Source organism: Alligator mississippiensis, chromosome 1 (assembly GCF_030867095.1).
Source record: "Alligator mississippiensis isolate rAllMis1 chromosome 1, rAllMis1, whole genome shotgun sequence".
NCBI classification, from domain to species: domain Eukaryota; kingdom Metazoa; phylum Chordata; order Crocodylia; family Alligatoridae; genus Alligator; species Alligator mississippiensis.
The window spans coordinates 474055306-474074629 of record NC_081824.1 but is presented as its reverse complement, the minus strand read 5'-3'; the positions used below and the strand labels follow the sequence as shown (position 1 = coordinate 474074629).

The 19324-nt window shown below is 54.7% G+C and overlaps 1 long non-coding RNA gene across 7 annotated transcripts in view; it reads right to left on the bottom strand.

The window, feature by feature from the left end:
* Positions 1-6199, bottom strand: part of LOC132248750 (uncharacterized) — a 30113-nt gene extending 23914 nt beyond the window's left edge. For 4 of the 7 annotated variants that reach the window (XR_009460115.1, XR_009460117.1, XR_009460120.1 and 1 more), the window contains exons 1-2: positions 4959-6199; positions 2102-2210 (exon numbers count right to left, since the gene is read on the bottom strand). This is a non-coding gene — a long non-coding RNA (uncharacterized LOC132248750). The remainder of the gene's footprint in view (positions 1-2101; positions 2211-4958) is intronic. The other 3 variants (XR_009460119.1, XR_009460118.1, XR_009460116.1) reach the window with 2 other exon arrangements.
* Positions 6200-19324: the final 13125 nt, after the last annotated feature.

Sequence of the window (19324 nt, the reverse complement as noted above, 5' to 3'; positions counted from 1 at the left end):
AGCCGCAAGGTCGCCTCTCAACCTTCTCTTGCAGAGGCTGAAGAGGTCCAGGTTCTCTAGTCTCGCCTCGTAGGGCTTGGTCTGCAAGCCCTTAACCATACGAGTGGCCCTTCTCTGGACCCTCTCCAGGTTATCCGCATCCCTCTTGAAGTGTGGCGCCCAAAATTGCACACAGTACTCCAACTGCGGTCTGACCAGCGCCCGATAGAGGGGAAGTATCACCTCCTTGGATTTGTTCGTCATGCATCTGCTGATGCACGATAAAGTGCCATTAGCTTTTCTGATGGCTCCGTCACACTGCCGGCTCATGTTTATCTTGGAGTCCACTAGGACTCCGAGATCCCTTTCTGCTTCCGTGCCACCCAGCAGGTCATTCCCTAGGCAGTAGGTGTGCTGGACATATTTCCTCCCTAGGTGCAGCCCTTTGCATTTCTCCTTGTTGAATTGCATTCTGTTGTTTTCTGCCCATTTGTCCAACCTGTCCAGGTGTGCTTGTAGCTGTTCCCTGCCCTCCGGCGTGTCCACTTCTCCCCACAGCTTTGTGTCATCTGCAAACTTGGACAGAGTACACTTCACTCCCTCGTCCAAGTCGCTGATGAAGACATTGAGGAGTAATTTAATTCCAACCATACAGTTGGTCCAATAAAAGTCACCACACCCAAAAAATCCTTGCCTTTTGCATACTTCCTGGATCATCACAGCTAAAACACCACTCTTAACAAAGAGTGCTCAACCTTTTTGTCTGGTGAGATGGATGGGCAGTGCCCAATCCATATGCAAGCAGTACGCAGTCAGTGGTTCCAATCTGGGGCCCAAGGAGTTCATAACAGGGCCCCATCCAGCTGTCCAGAGTGGGGTAGGGCACAGCCCAGTCCTGATCCAGCATGAACAGGGATTTTTGGCCAGCCCCAATCGAAGCCCATGGAGGGAGGAAAGGTAGGGGCATGACAAGAAACCAATCCAAAGGCAATGGGGGAGGGGGAGGGGGGTATCTCACCAGAAGAAAGAGTTTAGACAGGTGAGAAACCCTCAAATTTCCCAACTGTGGGGAGCCCAATGGGGCAGATATCATAGCTCCACAGGCTGCAATTGGCCCAAGGACCAGAGGCTGAGCACCCGTGCTCTAACACTATCATCAAAACGCTATAACAATATTTATTATGCTTGCCAGCATTGAATCCGAACACTTACAGCTGGGCTCGCAGGAAGATCCTAGCTATCCCACGCTGCCTGACTCCCAGGGAAGCTCACTAGCAAAGAATCCACCTCTCCCACCTCTTCCCCTCCACCCCCAATCTCTCCCACTGTCATCTTCTTCAGAGCTAGCCCTTAATTCCACACACATCTAGCTTGTCATTCCCCAGACACACAACCTTCATTCCAGCCTGCCTGCAAGTCACTGCTTGGGTGACTGGAGGCAGCAGGCACACGTGTGTCTCTGCACACACATCCCCATGGCCTGCATGCACCCAGGCAGGGTCCTGGGAGTAGCACCAATAGCTGGATGCAGGTAAGTGTATGATCAGTGGGGGTTGGAGGTCCGGGACTTGGGGACTGTGTGTGCGTGGGCAGGGGGGATGGGTACCTGCCAGATATGGGGGAAGATAGCCGGGCGTCAAGGCTGCATCAGGGCAGGGGGGACGGGAGGGGTAGGCGCCTGCCCCTTCAGCAAGAGAAGGAGGCATCGGGGAGAGCTGCATAGGTGGGCTGGTGGCACTTGGGCTGGTGCTCATACTTGTATGGGCAGAGCAACTGGGAGACGCTGCTGGGGGGACGCGCTGGAGGGACCATGACCAGGCTGCCTAGTGAGGCATGGCAGCCCCAGACCAGGGCGGGGGGGGGCCGCCACAGGCCTCCCCTCCTCCCTCCAGCCTGTGCTGGGGCTGGACTCTCTCCGCTGAAATCCGCACGAACTGCGGGACTTCGGCCCGAATGGCACAGGGGCAGCTGGGGGCTCCCTTTAGCAGGGCTGGGGGAAGGCAGGTGGGGACTGGCCACTGATCTTCATAAATAGGTCCTGGTACAAAAAATGTTGAGAACCACTGTCCTAGACCTCCCATCCCTTTAACGGGTATTTATTTCCTTGCCATTGTACACCCACCTTTTCTCTTACATTAGCATATCACTTCATCCTGCCAACTGAAGCATTTGGATTGTCTGTCTGGCTGCCTCTCTCAAGTCATACTTTCCTGAAACTGTCCTGCTTGAACCTGAGATGATAAAATAACACACTACCTATTACTTTACAGTTCTTAATTCCTAGATGTTTCATTTTTTTAAAAGTTACAGTAATCAAATAGTCAAATAAGTTAAGAGCTATGATGCTATGCGATTGCCAGGTCAAGGTTAAGTGCAGTTTTAGTAAAAAGAAAACCCTTCTTTCTCTAAATCAGATTTGCTTAGTATATAAGGGAACAGGTGGAAGAAATGGGGTGGTTTTTTTCATCCCAGACCTACACACTGCTCCTGAATTTAAAAGCCAAACTGACCTCTTGCCTATTTCTACGTCATGACAGGTGGTAAAAGAAGATATTCTTGCAGAATCGTTTTTCAGATTTTGTTCTGTTCAATCACTTCCCCAAAGTCCCCCCTCCCTGTGTTTTTCCTTTTTGGTCCAAATCCTCCAACCAAGAGAGAAAGAGAACGGTCCCAAGGCTTAAAATTGTAATTTATCAGCATGAAGCTCATGTGTGTTTGCACAACAACCAGTGCAATCAGTGGGCTAATGTGGCCTACACACAGTACCAAAATAAAACTAACCTGTAAAAACTCCAGTATCCCATGCTGTATCTATTAAGTCTCATTTCCTTTGTTTGGTTTACTCTAGCTAAGCAAATGAAGTCATAATACTAGACTGATTAGCGGCTTTAAAGGTAAGACCTGCCTTAGCTTTGCTGTATATTTGTAAAACTAGTTTCACACCCCACTTCTGCAAATGATTATGCAAACATTTAGCCTCATGCGCTAATAGTCTTACCGAGTTTAACAGCTCATTTGTCGAAAACTATGCACACACAGACTTGGCCTTCGAATACAAATGGAGCTTTTTCAGACTATATCTTTTCAGGATAAGAACTAACAAACAGGCCATAGTGACAAATGCAGTTGCGTCGACATAAACGGGAATTTTCATTTCATTTACACACACCCTAAGTCTTTATTTGCATTTGTACAGCATCTGCTACAACAGAACTTTAGTCAGGATTGTCACCTCTCCTCATGGAAGGACGTACAAATAATTAACACAGTAATCAACTATCATGGTTATCTAGTATACAGAATATGTAACAGGGCACTGGGATGTGCCTGACCCTTTAGGAGAGCAAGCAGCCTGAGAGGCTGCTTTTAGGGGGCAGGGGGGAGCTAATGAGGGACTCACCTGGCTGGAAGAGGGCTCAGGCTGGAGCTACATGAGCCCCGAGTCTGCACCAGTCTCTTCGTTTCCCCCCAGCTACTGCACAGTGCAGAACTCCTGGCTCCGGGTCCCTGAAGGGAACTGGATTTTGGCTGAACAACTCTACAGGTCTGGAAACAGAGGCAAGTTTCTTGGACTGAGGAAGACTGGGTTTACAGGCAAGTGGTCTTTATGTTACACCTCTAAAGACTGAGGTGTCTGCCAGACGGCGGTGATGTTTCTTATTGATTTATGTTTAGCCTTGAACCCTGGGGGTGCAGACTCAAGGCTTGCTTAGAGAGCCAGTATCCCAGGAGCCCTCACACTGAGGGTGGGACCCAGGGAGGGGTCCCAGAACTGAAAAAAGGCTGAGACCCAGATCACGAGGTCCAAGAGGCCCAGAGCCACCTGTGTCCAGGGCTGGGCGGTGGAGGGGTCTGGGAGCTCAAGGGGGCAGAGTGCATAAGAAGGAAAATCAAAGGGAGAACATCTCTGAGGCTTAGGGCGTGGAGTAGGGGAGGAAAAGGAACCACACCGTTTGCCCTTAAGGCTAGGTCCCTGTAGGGCACCTGTAGTCAGGCCGAGAGGAACCTACCAAGGTTGGATGTCTGGATAGTGGCCAATGGGGCCTCAGACCCAGGGGAAACTTACTGGATTCGGGCTCACTCTAAGGCCTGCTAGCAGCCTCCTTGAATCAACCTGTAATATTAAGAGCAAGGCACGGCTGGTGAACAATGAAGAGAGAGTGACATTAGAGCTGGAGCCAGGCAGGAGCAGCAAGGCCGCTAGGGGTGTCATGGCAGCCCCTGTGGCTGTGAGCCTGTCACAGAGTACTTCTAGTTTTTCCTTTGAAAGGAAAATATAAAGTAGTGATAAAATTATGATCGCATAATCTGTGATTCCATGACTCGTTTCTTTAAAATTGGTTTAATGGACCACCGATAGTACAGTGCAGCCCCAACACAGCAGGGCAGACTGCCAGTGGCCAATACATTCACGGGCTGGATCCAGGTGTTCCTGCTCTGGCACGTGGGTGGGCACCATCTGGCCAGGTGGGGGACAAACTGGCTTCAACACAGCCCTGATGGGGAAAGGAGCTTGACCCATCCTTGTCAAGAGGGAAAGAAGGCTAGCCAGGTGACCCCGTAGGGAGGGAAAGAGTGCGTGGCCTGGCCCAACCCGGCCCTGCAGGAAAGGAAGGGGACACGGTCCAACCCTGATCCCGAAGTGGGGGAACGTGGCCCAGGCCCACAGGGGAAAGAGGCATAGCTTGGCTCAGACCAGCCATGCAGGTACTGGGGCTTGGGGATTTGGCAGGGGAAGTGGTGGGGAGGCTGTGTTCATGGCCACCACTCGCTTGCTGCCAATTCCCCAGACCCATGGGGAGCCCCACAAGCCAGATGTGATGGCTCCATGGGGCTGCATTTGGCCCAGGGGATGGAAATTGAGCAACCCTTGTCTCGTAGATGCATAATACGTCAATTTGTATTTGCTTACAGAGATAATTAATAAAACATAAATATCAATGAAATGTTAGTTAAAATCTCAAAAGATTAAAAAATACCTGTCAGCATTTTCATTTTTACACTCTGCCTTGTATGGATAGCCATTTTAATAACATAACATTAGGTATCGTTTTCAAAAGATCCTGCCTGTTGGAAAATATGCATAAGTGGAGCAGCTGTAAATGCTTCACAACAAGTCGTAGCGCTGAAAGAAGAAGAAAAAAAAGTTAATTTCTCAATTAGTGAATTATGACTATGCAAAGGGTGTGGGAAATGACATTTCAACCCTCACCTAGCCAGATATTGTGCCTATTTAAATAAAATTGGTTTTAAAAAGTTATCAACACAAGCTACACCAAGAAAACCACCTGTGAATTGGTGTGCACTACTTAAATTGACCAGATTGAGTAAACCAGAGTTAAACTGGTTCAACTTTTTGTGTAAGCAAAGCCAGAGGCATAACCAGGAGCGTCAGTGCCCGGGGGAGACAGCGCCGAGCGCTGGAGCGGGAGGTGAGGAGCGTCGAGCGCTGGAGACTCCCTGAAAACCGGCAGTTTGTTCAGTAACCAACTAACTGCAACTTGAGGCCTTTAGGCCTACGCTGAATGAAACAAGGAGACAATTTCAGTCCTACTTAATGTCTTCACTGGAGCGTGTCTGAAATCAGTCCCCATTAACAGGCATGAAAAATATACCCAGGTGCTACTGAAGATGCTGTCGAGAAAGCGATCATCGTGGCTTCCTGTACCTAGTACGGGGGTTTCTCAGCCTCTTTCGGCTCCAGGCGCCCGTCTGCAACTGGCCTGAGTTTTGTGGCACCTGCTTTTCAAAAATTAATTTCACTGTTTTTCATTATGAAAAATAGTAGACTGACTCCCACCCCTACCTCTTGCCACAGCAGATACGAACAGCTTCTGATGCTACGGCTTCCTGCCGGAAACCTCGTGAATCGCATGCAGGTGTTTACATGCCTCACAGAGCTGACTGACTCCCACCCCTACTCACGCACTCGGTGTGTGAGCCCGTGCAGCCATGTACATGCATGCACGTGTGTGTGTGTGTACATGCATGCACACGCATCTGCATGTGTAGGTGTATACACACAGTGCACCTGTAGCACATAGGGTACAGCGTGCCTGCAGGTGCATACTGCGTGTGTGTGCATGCAGGTGTGCGCAAACAGGCAGACATGTATGTGCACTGCCACACGCACTCTTTCCATGTATGTATACTGACATGCACACCTATGTGTATACGTGTACAAGTGTATATGTGGAGGTCCACGCCCCCGCCCCCGTACACACACCCGTGGGCAACCCCTCGCAGCCGAGGACGACCCGCTCTCACGAGGCCAGTCCCGGTCCCGGACTCCAGCGCTGCCCCCCCCCCCCACTGTGCAGAGACCCGGCCTCCCTCGTGTCGGGGCGGCGGGGTGTGGAAGCGGGCCTGAGGCGGCCTCCACACGCTGCCTCCGCCGCCCCCCGCCGCTCCTGCCGCGTTTCCGGGCCGACGGACGCAGTCCCGGCCCTACCGGCAGCGGCGCGGGGCGGGGCCTGAGCGCGGGCACGTGACTGCCGCCTCCCGCCGCTCTGGCCCGTCCCCGCCGCCCAGCCGGCGCTGCGCTGCGCACGCGCGAACCGCCTTGCTCCTCCCCCCGCCCCCCTCCCGCTGTAGTGACGCGCAAGCTCCCCATTGGCCGCGGCGCAGGTGGGCGGGCTGAGCGCGGCCGGGGCGGAGAGGCTGTTGAAGCCCCGTCGTGTGCTGTGGGCGATGGACGCGCGGGGGGCGGGTCAGCGCGGAGGGGCGGGGCCAGGGGTAGTGGGCGGTCGGAGCAGGGCTGCGAGAGGGTGTGCATCCCGCGGGGTAGGAGCGGGCAGGGCACGGGGGTGTGTGTCATTGCAGCCTGGCCCCTAGAGAGCCCGATGTGTCCTGTGTGTCACACTGCAGCAGGGCTCGAGCAGCTTTCCCTCGTGGCCCGGCCCGGCCCGGCCCGGCACCACCGCATCCACACAGGGGAGAAGCCACATCACTGCTCTGAGCGTGGGAAGAGCTTCACCTACTCCTGCAGCCTGTGCCGAGCACCGGTGCATGTCACAGGGAGAAGTGACATGGGTGCTCTGAGTATTGGAAAGGCGTCACCCGCCTCTCCCACCCAGCCTGGAACCGGCACATCCACACCCAGAAGCATCCCTAGTTGTGCCGGCAGTGCAGGAAGGGCTTGGAGATGTGTGCCTGCTCAGCACCCAGCAGGGCTGCGTTCAGACAAGCACCCTCATGCTGGTGGGCTGCAGAAGGAGGTCCCCCAGGCTTTGTCCCTTGTAGGGCACAGCGGGAGTCCCGAGCCCAGAGGCTGGCCCCCAAGGTGTCATTGTGGGGGAAGGGGGTGAAGAGGAAACGCCTCAGGCAGAGGTCAGCCCGATGGAGGGGAAGGAGCGGAGGAGGAGGTGATCTTTGCATCAGCCTGGGAGCCTGTGCATTCCCCATCAGTCTCTAACAGTACTCCCAGGGGAAGAAGTGCGTTCACGCTAGGCTGCCCTCCCCCACACAGCTGACTTCAAGTGACACCCGGGCACTTTTCTTCGCTGCCTCCCAGCTTTCTCCTTCCTCCTGGTCCAGGGGTCTGGTGTATGAGCCCTGAGTTGCAGGGAGGAGTGCATTCCCTACCCTCCTCCCTGACCTCGCCTTTCCTCACCACCACATCACCCCTCTCCCAGACCTGCCCATGCCCAGTGGGGTCTGCAAGGAGCTGCTTCTGCCACCCCCGGAGCCTTTTTGGCCTGTTTTGCTTCTCCGCCTGTGCAGAGCTGTGCCCCACGGGGTGCGTGCTGCTCCCCTGCCCTCCTCCCCTTCGCTGGATTCTCTCTCATGCATCCCCTGCTACTACAGCCCAGAACTGGACGTGCCCCCGCTGCGGTTGATCTCTGTGTCCTCTCCCGAGCTGTGCAGTGGGAACAGACCTGGGCCCACAACCTTTCCAGGGCAGATCTCTGTGTGACTTCCCAGCCCCTTCCCTTTCTAAATGATCCACCCCAATCCAGAGGTTGTTGCTAACCCTGGGAGCAGGACGGGGCTGTCATGGGGTAGGGGGATGGGTGTCCAGGTCGTCTATGAAGACATTGAAGAGTCCGGGTCCGAGAACAGCACCTTGGGGGACGCTGACCTGAGCAGACCCGGTCTCGTTAGTCCCTGCTCGTAGGGAAGGCCCTCCGTACCGTTGTCTCTGGACCTGCTCCAGTTCCCCTAGATCCTGCTGGACGTGCGGGGACCAGACCTGGGCACAGGATTCGAGGTGTGGGTGCACCATGGGTTCATAAAGGGGCATCGTGATGCTTTCGATCTTGTTCACAATTCCCTTCCTCATCAGCACTCACATTTTCCATTGCTTTCTTCACGGTGGCTAGGCATGGAGCTGATGCTCTTATTGAACTCTCCACAATCACTCCCAGGTCTCTTTCCTGTGTGGTAACAGTTCACATGGAGCCTGTTGTGGTGTCAGTCCCATTTATACAATTCACATTCAAATGCGTTCCTGGCCCATTCCACTCAGATCAGGATCCCGTGGCCAATAAAGTAGGAAAACTGAGTCGTGGGCGACCAGTGCAAAACCCCACACTTGGGAGGGAATAATTGCACTCACCGATCTCGCCTGAGGAACGCATAGCCAGGCTGTAGCCCTGCAGAGATGAGGTGGGGGGAACCAGGGGCCGTGGGCTGGATCCGAGCCAGCCGTGTGCTTTGGTGGTAAAAGAAATCAGCATCCTCCTGAGCAGCATGAGGAGGAGCGCCCCTTGCAAACCAAAGGCAGGGATCCCCCAGCACTGGGGAGACTCCCCTGGAGTCCTGTGTCCGGTTCGGGACCCCGCACTTCCAGAAGGAGGTGGGCAGGTGGACAGAGGCCAGCAAAGAGGGACCCAAAGGATGAGGGGCCTGGGAGGCAGGGGTGGGGGGGAGAGGCTGGAAGAGCTCAGGGGATTGAGTCTGGAGAAGAGAAGACTGAGCGGGGTTTGACCCCAGTCTTGGGGCAACGACAGAGAAGATGGAGACAGGCATTTCTCTGTGGCTGTCAGGGACAGGACTAGGAACAATGGGCTCCAGCTGCAGCAGGGGAAACTGAGGCTGAAGAGGAGGAGGAGTGGGCTGGTAGTGCCCTGCTGGAGCTGCGTGGCAGAAGATGAACTCAGGAGATGCCAGGTAGAAATCATGCCCCACTTCAGGGGAAGACTGGCCCTGCTCCCCCTCTCTGCCCCAGCTCACCACCTCCAGCAGTCTGGAAAGGGTGTGCACACACACCCACTCCATGATGCAGGACAGTGTGCACCCCACCCCCTATGCAGGAGGATGGGCATATACACACATGCACACCCTGTGCAGAAAGGATGCATGTGTGCATGCATATACCCCCCGTGCAGGAAGGCACACATGTGCATACCCCTGTGCAGGAGGATGGGCAACCCCCCCACATGCAGGACGGCAAGCACACACACATGCACACCCCGTGCAGGAGGTTGGACAGGTGCACACCCACCCCCTCCCCCACAGACTGCCCCTGAGTGGGTGCAACTGGACAGTGGGGCCGAGGGAGGGGAAGGGCAGCTGAGGGAGAGGGCAGGGGTTGGGCACCAGACCGTCACCTCCGCCTGCTCCTGCTGCCTCCAGTGCAAGCCCCACTGCGCCGGCACCACCCCCTGCTCCTGGGGAAACTGAGGCTGGAGAGGAGGAGCAGGGCTCTGTGCTCATGTGGAGGGGTGTGCAAGGGGCATGGGAGTCCAGGCCTGGGGGAGAGAAGGTGTGTGATCTGAGTGTGCAAGAGGCGGGGTAGTCCAGGCCTGGAGAAGAGAAGGTGTGTGCCCTGCATGTGCAAGGGCCGAGGGAGTCCGGACCCAGGGGAGAGGTGTGTGGTTGGGTGAGGGGAAGCTGGGCCTGGCTGCCCCTTGCCCTCTTGGTCTGTGCACAGCTGGCCTGGGGCACCCCCAGCCCCACGCCGGGCAGCCCCTGCCTCGTGCCCACCCCCACGGCCGGGGGGCCTCTCCCCTGCTGCCCTGGGGAGGCAGCGCCCAGCAGCCGGGCAAGGGCCTCCTGGGTCTGGCACCATGTGGCAGCTCCCCAGCACGGTCCTGGGCTCAGTCCTGCCCCTGCAAGCGGGGACGCCCAGCCCTGCAGCCGGCCCCAGCCCAGCCCAGTGCCCCTTGGCACGAGCAGCTTTGGGCCCTGGTGCTGCTGCCCGGTGCCACGGCCCCCCCGACACGTGGGTGCTGCCCGGACACAGCGCCTGTCCTTGGCCCGGGATGTGGCTCCGGTCCAGGCTACATCCAAGGCCATGTGGAAACAGGAGCGGCTCCTGGGGCTGGATCCGTGGGGCAGGAGCAGGGGCCATGCCCTGGCCTGCGGGGCTGGACCCCCTTGTTAGCACTTGCTAGGGCTCTGAGCTCCCAGCTGCCCCCACCCCAGGCTCCACCTGCGTGAGGCCGGGCTCAAGCAGGGCCCCGAGTGTGGGGGAAAGCACGTGTGTGACTTGGTGGGAGCAGACGTGGGGAAGCAGGCCCCTGCTCCCTGTGCGCGCTGCTCTGCTGCAGCTGAGGCCGGGCGCCTGGGGACCATCCTTTCTGTGCTGGGGGGCGCTGAGGCTCAGGCAGGGCCGTCCCGGGACTGGCTCTGAGGCTTACCACCTTCTCCTTCCCCCCCCGTGGTTTCAAGTCATCACTGCTAAAATGCTGCACAGCTTCTGGTTGATTTTTACCAAGCCAGGCTTGCAAACCCCTCCCAGCCTGGGAAAAGAAAAGAAAAGAAAAGAAAAGAAAAGAAAAGAGAAACACTTGGCTGCCAGGGATAAACCAAGCAACTCCTCACCTGAAGGATCTCTCACAAGGAGGATCTGGAGGGACACTGCACTTCAATACAGATCCAGGAAGAGGCGATTGCCATTTACACCAGCCCAACCTAGCTACAAAGGACAAGCCAGAGTACGGCGCAGGTTCATCCTAGAAAACCGATCCACTTTTTATCTGCAGATCCAGAGTCTTTCCCTGCACCTTTCTTCTGGGAGGAACCTGACAGGCTTCAGTGTCCAAAAGGAGGGGGAGAAAACCCCGGGTTAGAGAAACCCACTTGCGGAAGAGAAGGGCAGGGACGTTTGGACATCCACGGAAAGGGGCTGGATGAAAGGAGGTGCTGTCCTGCAAACCACTCGGGAACTACGAGCCGTCAGGTGAACAGGAATAAGTAGGTGGCGAAGTACAGGCGTCGTTCCCCCGATGCGCATCCAGGAAAGCCGGCACGGACCTGCTCTCCAGCCCAGCCCAGCCCAGGGGAGCACTGGATGCAGCGACCCCTCAGCGCAGCTGGGTTTTATGGTGCGGTTGTGTGCTGGCTGTAAAGTCCAGGCAGGCAGGGCTACGAGAAGGGGCCTTAGCACCTGACCCCCCAGTCTCCTACCTTCACGTGGCTGAGGAGGGGCTGGAGGAGCCCCCCTCCGAGCACAGGACGCTGCCGGGCTCTTCCCCGGACCCCCGGGGGCTCCGGCCCTTCCCCCCACTGCGCAGCCCAGCCTGCCCCAGGGCCGGGCGGGATCCTGTGCGCGCGCGCGCGCGTGTGTGTGTGTGCATACATGTGTTTGTGCATGCATGTCTGTCTGCATCCGTATGTATGCATGTCTGCGTACACACGTGTACATGTCTGCATGCATGCATGTGTGCGCGTCCATGTGTTTGTGTGCAGGCACATATCTGTGTGCATGCAGGTGTGTGTGCAGGTGTGTCTGTGCACGTGCATGTATGTGCATGCATGCGTCTGTGTGCCTACATGTATGTGCGTGCATGTCTGCATGCATACACATGCATGTGTCTGTGTGCATTCATATGTGTGCATGTGTGTGTGCATGTGCACCTGTACATGCTTAGGTGTGCACGCACAAGTCTGCATGCACGAGTGTGCTTTTGGGTTTCTGCACACATGTGTGTGCAGGTGTATGTATCTATGTGTGTGCATGTCTACATGCATGTGTCTGTGCGTGTCTGTGTGTATGTGTTTGTGCATCCATGTATGTTCTTTCATGTCTGTGCATGTGTGTGAATGTCTGTGTGCATGTGTGCATGTCTGTGTGCGTATGTGAATGTGTCTGTGTGCATGTGTGTGTGCCTGCATGTGCCTGTGCGTGCATGTGTGCATGTGTGTGCGTGCATGTTTGTGGGGGTGTAGGCTGAAGCTGTGTTGGTCTAAGGACCCAGGCAGACAAGGTTCCTTGGGTGAATTGGATATCTTTTATGAAACCAACCCAAATAGTTGGAGACTAGTTATTAAGCAAGCTGTCGGGCTCAAAAACCCTTCGTCAGGCTAAGAGATGTCTGTGTGCATTCATATGTACCTCCGTGTGTCTGTTCATGAGTCTGCATGTCTACGTATCTGTGTGCACGTGAGTGCCTGCATGAGTGTGTGTGCATGCGTGTATGCATATGTGCATGTGTCTGTGTGCATGTGTGTATGCATGTGCACACGTGTTTGTGCGTGTGCTCCTCTCTGCATGTGCACATGCCTGTCTGTGCATGTGTGTCTGTGTTCATGGCAGGGAGAGTGTATTTGTGTCTGCGTGTCCATGTGCAGAGAGTGAGTGTGTAGAGTGCATGCCTGCCTACATGTGTGCATATGTCTGTCCATGTGTGTGCGTGTGCATGCATCTGTGTTAATGGCATGGAGAGCGTGTTAATGTGTGCACGTGCAGAGCGAGTGAGTAGAGCGCACACACATCTCTGTCTCTGTGTGCATGTGTCTGTGCGTGCGTGTGCCTGCATGTATGTGTGTGTGTTCATGGCAGGGAGAATATGCTTGTGCCTGTGTGCCCATGTGCAGAGAGATGGTGCGTCATGAAGGACACGTGCCCACGGCGGCGACGGGAGCGGGGCAGTGGTAGTGGGAGAGTGGCGGGGCTAAGCGGGAGCTCCCTCAGACGGCACTGGCGCTGGCATCCGTCGGGGGGTGGGGGGAGGTGGCGAGCGCTGGACAGGGGGCAGCGACCACCCACAGACCTTGCCAGCAGTGTGGGCAGTGCCTTGCCATCGCCCCTGTGCTAAGTAGAGTGTGTGCCTGTCTGTGTGCACGCCTGTGTGTGAGTGTGTGTGTATTAGCCATAATGGGGGAGGGGGGATTGGTAGCAGGGAGAAGAGGGGGGCATGTGCCTCCCACCCCCAGCCCAGCAGGGTCTTCTGTGACAAAAGGGGTTTGATCTGATCTTATGCTGCTGCTCCTGTCCCTTTAGTAGCACACCGAGAGGGCATCGAATCATCAAACCCGGGACTGGAAGAGACGTCGGGGCCATCCAGTCACCCCTGCTCGAGGCGGGATCACCCCTACAAACCCGGCCAGCCAAGCATCAACCCTGCTCTCACGCCTTGGCAAGCATGGAGATTGCACAACTCTCCGGGTAGCCCCTTTCCGTGCTCAAAAATACCTGAAAAAATTGCCCTCATATAGTGCGAAAGGACTTGTATCGAACCTAAATGTCCCCTGCTGCAATTCTTGATTTCCTCTGAGTCTGTTTCTGTGGTTGAAGAAAACAGGACACGTCTCCGTCCTCTCCATGGCCACCGCTCAGGGATTTGAAGACATCGAGCTCTCGAGGACTAATCTCACAACACAGTCGTTCAACCAAGATCCGTCCTTCTTCCAATCCGTTCATCTAAAACGAAAGAGATAGCGCGGTTATGGTTAAGGAACCAGGCAGGAAAGGTAAAATGAGGATGGCAGAGAAGGAGCACTACCTCGAGGCGCAGTAAGCACCTGATATCCATGAAAGAGCCTCTTCAGCCGCAGCTCTGGTGCAAGGGCTGTTTGACCAAAGGCAGAAGAGGGAGATCCAGGGCACAGATCTGGTTAAACAGTTCTCCCTCCAGAAAGGGAAAAGGCTTGAAGAGAAACTGGGGGAAGTTGCCCATGAAAGCGGTGCAACGCTGAGACACTGGGAGGACCCACACGGTCAAAGGGCTGACAGTAGGCAGCAAGTAATACAGTGTATTCCCCAGTGCAGAGCTCGGAGCAGCGGGAGCCCCCGGCCTCCAGAAATAGAGGTTAGAGTCACCGCAGGGAGCACGTGTGAGACAGACCTGGGCCGTCTGTTCTTGTGCACAGACAAGAAATGGTGTTCGTTAGGACCTGGTGTTGGAGTCCCTTTCCTCACCCGCTGTCACAGTGCCCTGGAGGGAAACCCTGGCAGGGGCCAGTCCTGTGCGAAGTCCCTCATTGTGAGCACCATCAGGCCGCATGCAAGCCCAGCCCTGTCTCACACCTGGAGGCTGATGCAGCGGTGCGGCCGGACACGGCCGAGACGTGCACGCGGGGAGACCCGGAGAAGGTGACGCGCATCACAATGGCCCCTTCTAGAACCGGCTCGTCGCCGTGCGGCTCCTGGAGACGCGCACAGCAGTTGGACTGCTCCCGAGCCAACACTGCTTGGAGTCAGGTCACACCTGTGTCCTTGGTGTCACCCTGACCGCAAGGGTAAGTGTGGGCAAATGAGGGGGTGTTTGCACCCACACTTGGGGCGTCCTAGGGGTGGGTGACTTGTGGCTGGGGGAATTGTCACTTTTATGCTTTCGTTTCTTTCCTAAACATGACTTCAGTCTGCTTCAGTACAAGCCAAGGGCTGAAGACGAGGTGTGCTGGCCTGACATGGGGAGGCGGGGGGAGTGCTTGGAGCGATGCTATTTGGCTGGGCAGGCAAGGTGAGGGGTGCAGCGGAGCAGGCAGTGAGGATGCGGATGGTTGCTTTAGGGTTTCCATATTTCCAGGTCCAAAATGCAGGACACCTGTCACATGGCGGAGGGGGGACGGGGGATATGACAGTGGGGGGCAGAGACATGCCAGTGCCCTGTCCCTGCCCATGCTGTTGCCCCTCAGTGCCGAGCCAGAGCCCCCGCCAGCCCTGCTGCTGCCCCTCACCCCCAACCCACTGACCCCAGCCTGCCAGTGCCCCTCACCCCAAACTGCAGTACCCTGCCCCCCGGCCATGACGCTGTCCCTCGCTCCAGACATCAAGTAACTGGGAATGACTGGTTGTGGTTTCAACTTGCTCTTCAATATTTCTTTCATACAGCCACAGAAGACTGGACAGTCTTTTATCCCGGGAGAAAAATATGGGATCCTTTGGAAAGAGAGGAAGGTAAATCAAATAGAGATGCCAATTCTCACTGTCACACACTCATTTTGCCCTGTCTAATTTGAGAGATTCAGGTGTGAATTGAAGAATGCAGTGCTGAGGGGAGGGGAGGGGAAGGGCAGGGAGCTGCGCTGGAAAGGAGACGGCCCAGCCAGGTCTCTGCGCATAGCGGTGCAGTGAGCGCTGGAGCAGGGCCAGAAAAGGCAATATACTCCACGCAGGATTCGGAGAGAGCTCGTGCAGAAAGACCGAGCCCCGAGGCCCGCAGACACGCAACTACGCCTTACTTCACTTCCATTCCCGTCTTTACTCTAGGGAAGGAGAAGATGCTATTGCTGCTAACTTTGCCCTGGTTGAGCGCTGAGGAAAAGGGCCAAGTGCTCAACCCAGCGATACCAGTTTTTCTGTTGGCTTTTTTTGGTAATTGAACTGACCCCGAAATTCTGCTTCCAGTCTCATTGGTTGCCGTCCATTGACTCTGGGGGATTTACATAACCAAACCCTGATTATTAAAGTGTTTTGTGTTGGATGATAGCCTTGAAGGGTCTTCTTTGGGGTCTTCTTCTCCTTTAATGCCTTAGTAGTCCCATCGATGCACTGTTTCTCTTACAAGTTTCCTGCTTTAATCTATTTTAAAAATGTATTTCTATGCATTTAATTGGGTGTCCAGACTGGAATAAACTCCCCGCAGTGGTGGTTCATAGATGCAGGGTGGGAAAGGCCCCGAGCAGATCATCGAGTCCGACCCCCTGCCTGGGCAGGAATGAATACTGGGCTCATATGAGCCCTGGTAAGCTGAAGCTCATCTGACCCAGCTAGTTGTTATCCAGGCTCCTTGGAAAGACCCCCGAGGTAGGAGCCAGCACCGCTCCCCTTGGCAGCTGGTTCCAGATCCTGGCCGCCCTGACTGTGACCCTGCGGGGTGCAGTCACCTCCCCTGGAAATCTTCAGGAGCAGACGGGACGGTCACCTTGCCGCGGTGGCTTGAGCCCCGGTGTCTTGTCCTGCCTGGTGCAGGGGCTGGACCCGCTCTGTCGGCTTCTCCTGGATTTCAATTTCCAGTTTCTAAATGAGTTGATGCAAACGGTCTCCTAAAACTTCCTACTTAATATCATAACACTTTTCTTCTTGCCTTCCTGCTTCCTTTTTTTGTGAAGAGGTATGGCTCTGTGCCAGTGTGCTCACGGTCCATGTCTCCATGACGGCATGCTTTTGAACTTAAAGTAAGGACATACATTTATTTAATTTTAACTTTAGGATCTTCCCCATTGTTCTTTCCGCAGTTTGTGCACGCTCATCGGGCCACGCTTTATGCATACAAAGAAACGGCACAAATGCATTTTGAATTCTTTTCTCTTTTTTTCTCTCTGTTTTATTTTGGTTTTACTTCGAACGGTGTAGATGTGCTTAGCACCTAATCACCTTTGCTCCTTACACCAGTAGAAGTAATAATTTCCAATTAACTTGGTTTTGAACTCCTCAACAGGGCATCTCAGGAGGAGGGACAAGGATGGAGATGCATCCCTCTGCCATCCTGCCTCGAGCACTGCCGCACGCAGGAGCTGAGGCCCGAAGCAGGCAGCCAGACAGGGCAGCAGATGTTTGCCACAGCACAGTCAAGGGCCTGGGACGCTGTGTGGCGGCAGCAGCTGCGGCTGCAGCAGGCAGGCCAGGAGCGGGTAAGACCATCCACTGCTCGGTCTCCCCCACGCACAACCCACCCTCCCTTCTATGCCCCGGGGGCAAAAATGAGTAGTTAGACCCCTGTCTGCCCACTCTGGGACCTCCTCCATTTCAAAATCCTAGATGTTATCCTCCCTTTTGAAGAACCCTTTCCAAACTCACCATGTCCATTTGTAGCCTAACTGGTAAGAAAACCAATTACTCTTTCAACATCACAACCACATGGCAAATTGAGCTAGTACCGGCGGGGCTGTCTTTACCCATCCAGATCGGAAGTTGTTGCAGACTTTGAGAAGCCGTCAGAATTTGGCCGTCCCCCACGACCGTCCTGTTTGATCAGAAACCAGTTGTATTTGGAGACATCCTGAGGCGGAGGGTTGAGGCCCCATTTTGAATGCAAAGTGCTGAGTTTGATGATTGCTGAGGAGGCAGTTGCAAAGGATGCTGTCTTTATTCACAGAGACTTTTGTCATTCGTTTCCATAGCTACAAAAATGGGGTGCTTCTTTGCATCACAACTCATTGCCATTTGTTGCACACCAACACCATAGATTAAAAGTAACACCTCTTTGGTGCCTGCTGCCCAGAGGACTGCTGCTAGAGATGACTACCAGCTGTGATCTGGAGACATCCTCTGTGGCACCCCTGAAAGGTCCCCTGGGGCACCCCGACTGCCAATCCTTGATCTAGAACGTGTGCACTTTGACACGTGCTCTCACAGGGTAAGCTGTGGGCAATTTTGTGGACATAGCGTAAAACTTGTATGCTGTGAAAATGCTCCTTCCCGTTATCAGAGAGAATAGCTCCTGAAGTATGGAACATCTTCTGGATCGGTTTGATATTCCACAGCTAAAATATAAGCACATGCACGAGGTGGAGAGCACTCAGATCAAGTCACGCATGACACAGTGCATCTCAGTCTTAAGGTGCAGGCAGACATGACATTTGAAATGTCTCCAGGCATAGCTGGCTTGGGGCTGTTTCAAAAAGGGAACCACCGCAGGACATTGCACGGCCCCTGCAGTGGCCCCTGGCTGGAGCACTTGGAAATCTCCACGAGGCTGTCGCAATCGGTGACTTTGCTGCCACTTTCCGCCTCCCCCCACAGGGCAGAGGAACGGAGGATGCTGCCAGTGCTGCTCCACTCCCGTTCCCCCCTCCCCCAAACCCTCTCCCTTACTGACATGGGCTCGAGAGTGGGAGTGCGGGGAGGGCAGTGGTGGGGGTGTGGTGGTGTGGTAGGAGGTCACTCGGGGAGGGGGCATGGGGGTGTAGTGGTGAAGGAAACAAGGAGTCTAGTGCAGGGGCTTGCAGAGTTTGGTGGATTTGGGCTCTTGAACCCCCAGTCCCCTGTCCTCTCCATTTGTTGGTGGAGCAGAGGGGTAGACTGGGGTGTCAGGGGGATTGGGATAGAGAACCTGGCTCAGGTGGCGATACAGCGTCTGGGCTCTGGCTCCGTTCTGAATTGTGTTACTGAGTCCTTTAGTGACTGTGTGCACTCCCCTTCTCTGCCTTTCAGTCTGCTGAACAGAAAAACCAGTTCCTGTGATATTTGTGTCTCACTAAGGTGGTTTAAGGAGAGCAGCCGGTGCTTAGAGCACTTTAGCTGAGGCTGGCTTGTGTCTGAGGTTGGTGTTTGTACAGGGGAAGGTCCGTGGTGGGTATCTGATAGTATCGAAGTGGGAGTGTGTCTCAGCCTGACGTTAAGCAAGGAAACAAGATCTGTGTAATGTGCTGTATATGTCGTGTGTTTTGTGGCATAGAGTGGGAGGGTAGATACAAGCCAATGTTGTGTAGAGCTGATACAGAGCGCATACGACGGTCTGAAGGTGTTTTCTTGATTAATAGTGGGAAGGTGGCCCATGAAGAGAGAGGAAAGTGGAAGATCTGGTAGTTTGGGTAGGTGGAACTCATGTGACCAGTGGGTGGCTGGTACACACTATACATCAAGCGTGGGACATTATTATGAGAGCAAGTGCCTGGGATTGCAAACGCTGAAGATGTAGCATGAGCCGCTGTGAGGATTGTTGGACTATTGAAAGAAGGTGTGACTGCTCGAAGCCCTCTAGATTAGGTCGAATGTCCAGCAGTCAGATGCGGGGATATGGTGACCCTGACTATCGTCTGCCACGTCTTGATGTAAGAAGTCTTCTGTCAGGAGGATTGAATTCTAGACACCACTAAACATCAGGTCATAGAGACAATGAATCCTATGGCTCCGAACTTCCCTTGTAGCCCCTCGTAGTGACACTGGGATTTCAGTCCTACATGTAAACTGAAACTCGCAGGTCTCGCTCTTTTCAGAATTAGCTTGTATTTATTCAATTCTTGTTCTTTATTCTAGGACCTCACGTATCTCTGGGCACAAGACCTGGAGCTCATTAAATATCCCCAGGTAATCCGACGGCCACGTCCAATTCAGGTACGTCTTCCTTCCAGTCTCCCTTACCAAGTCAGAAAAACCAAGACTACCCGACCAGAAACTTGGGCTGTAGCCCTTCTGGGCAGTATCCTCTCTAACTCCCCTTGAAGTCAGAGAAAGTCGGGGGGGGGTTGCACTTTATGTCAGTGAGCAATATACATCAACCCTCATCAAGAC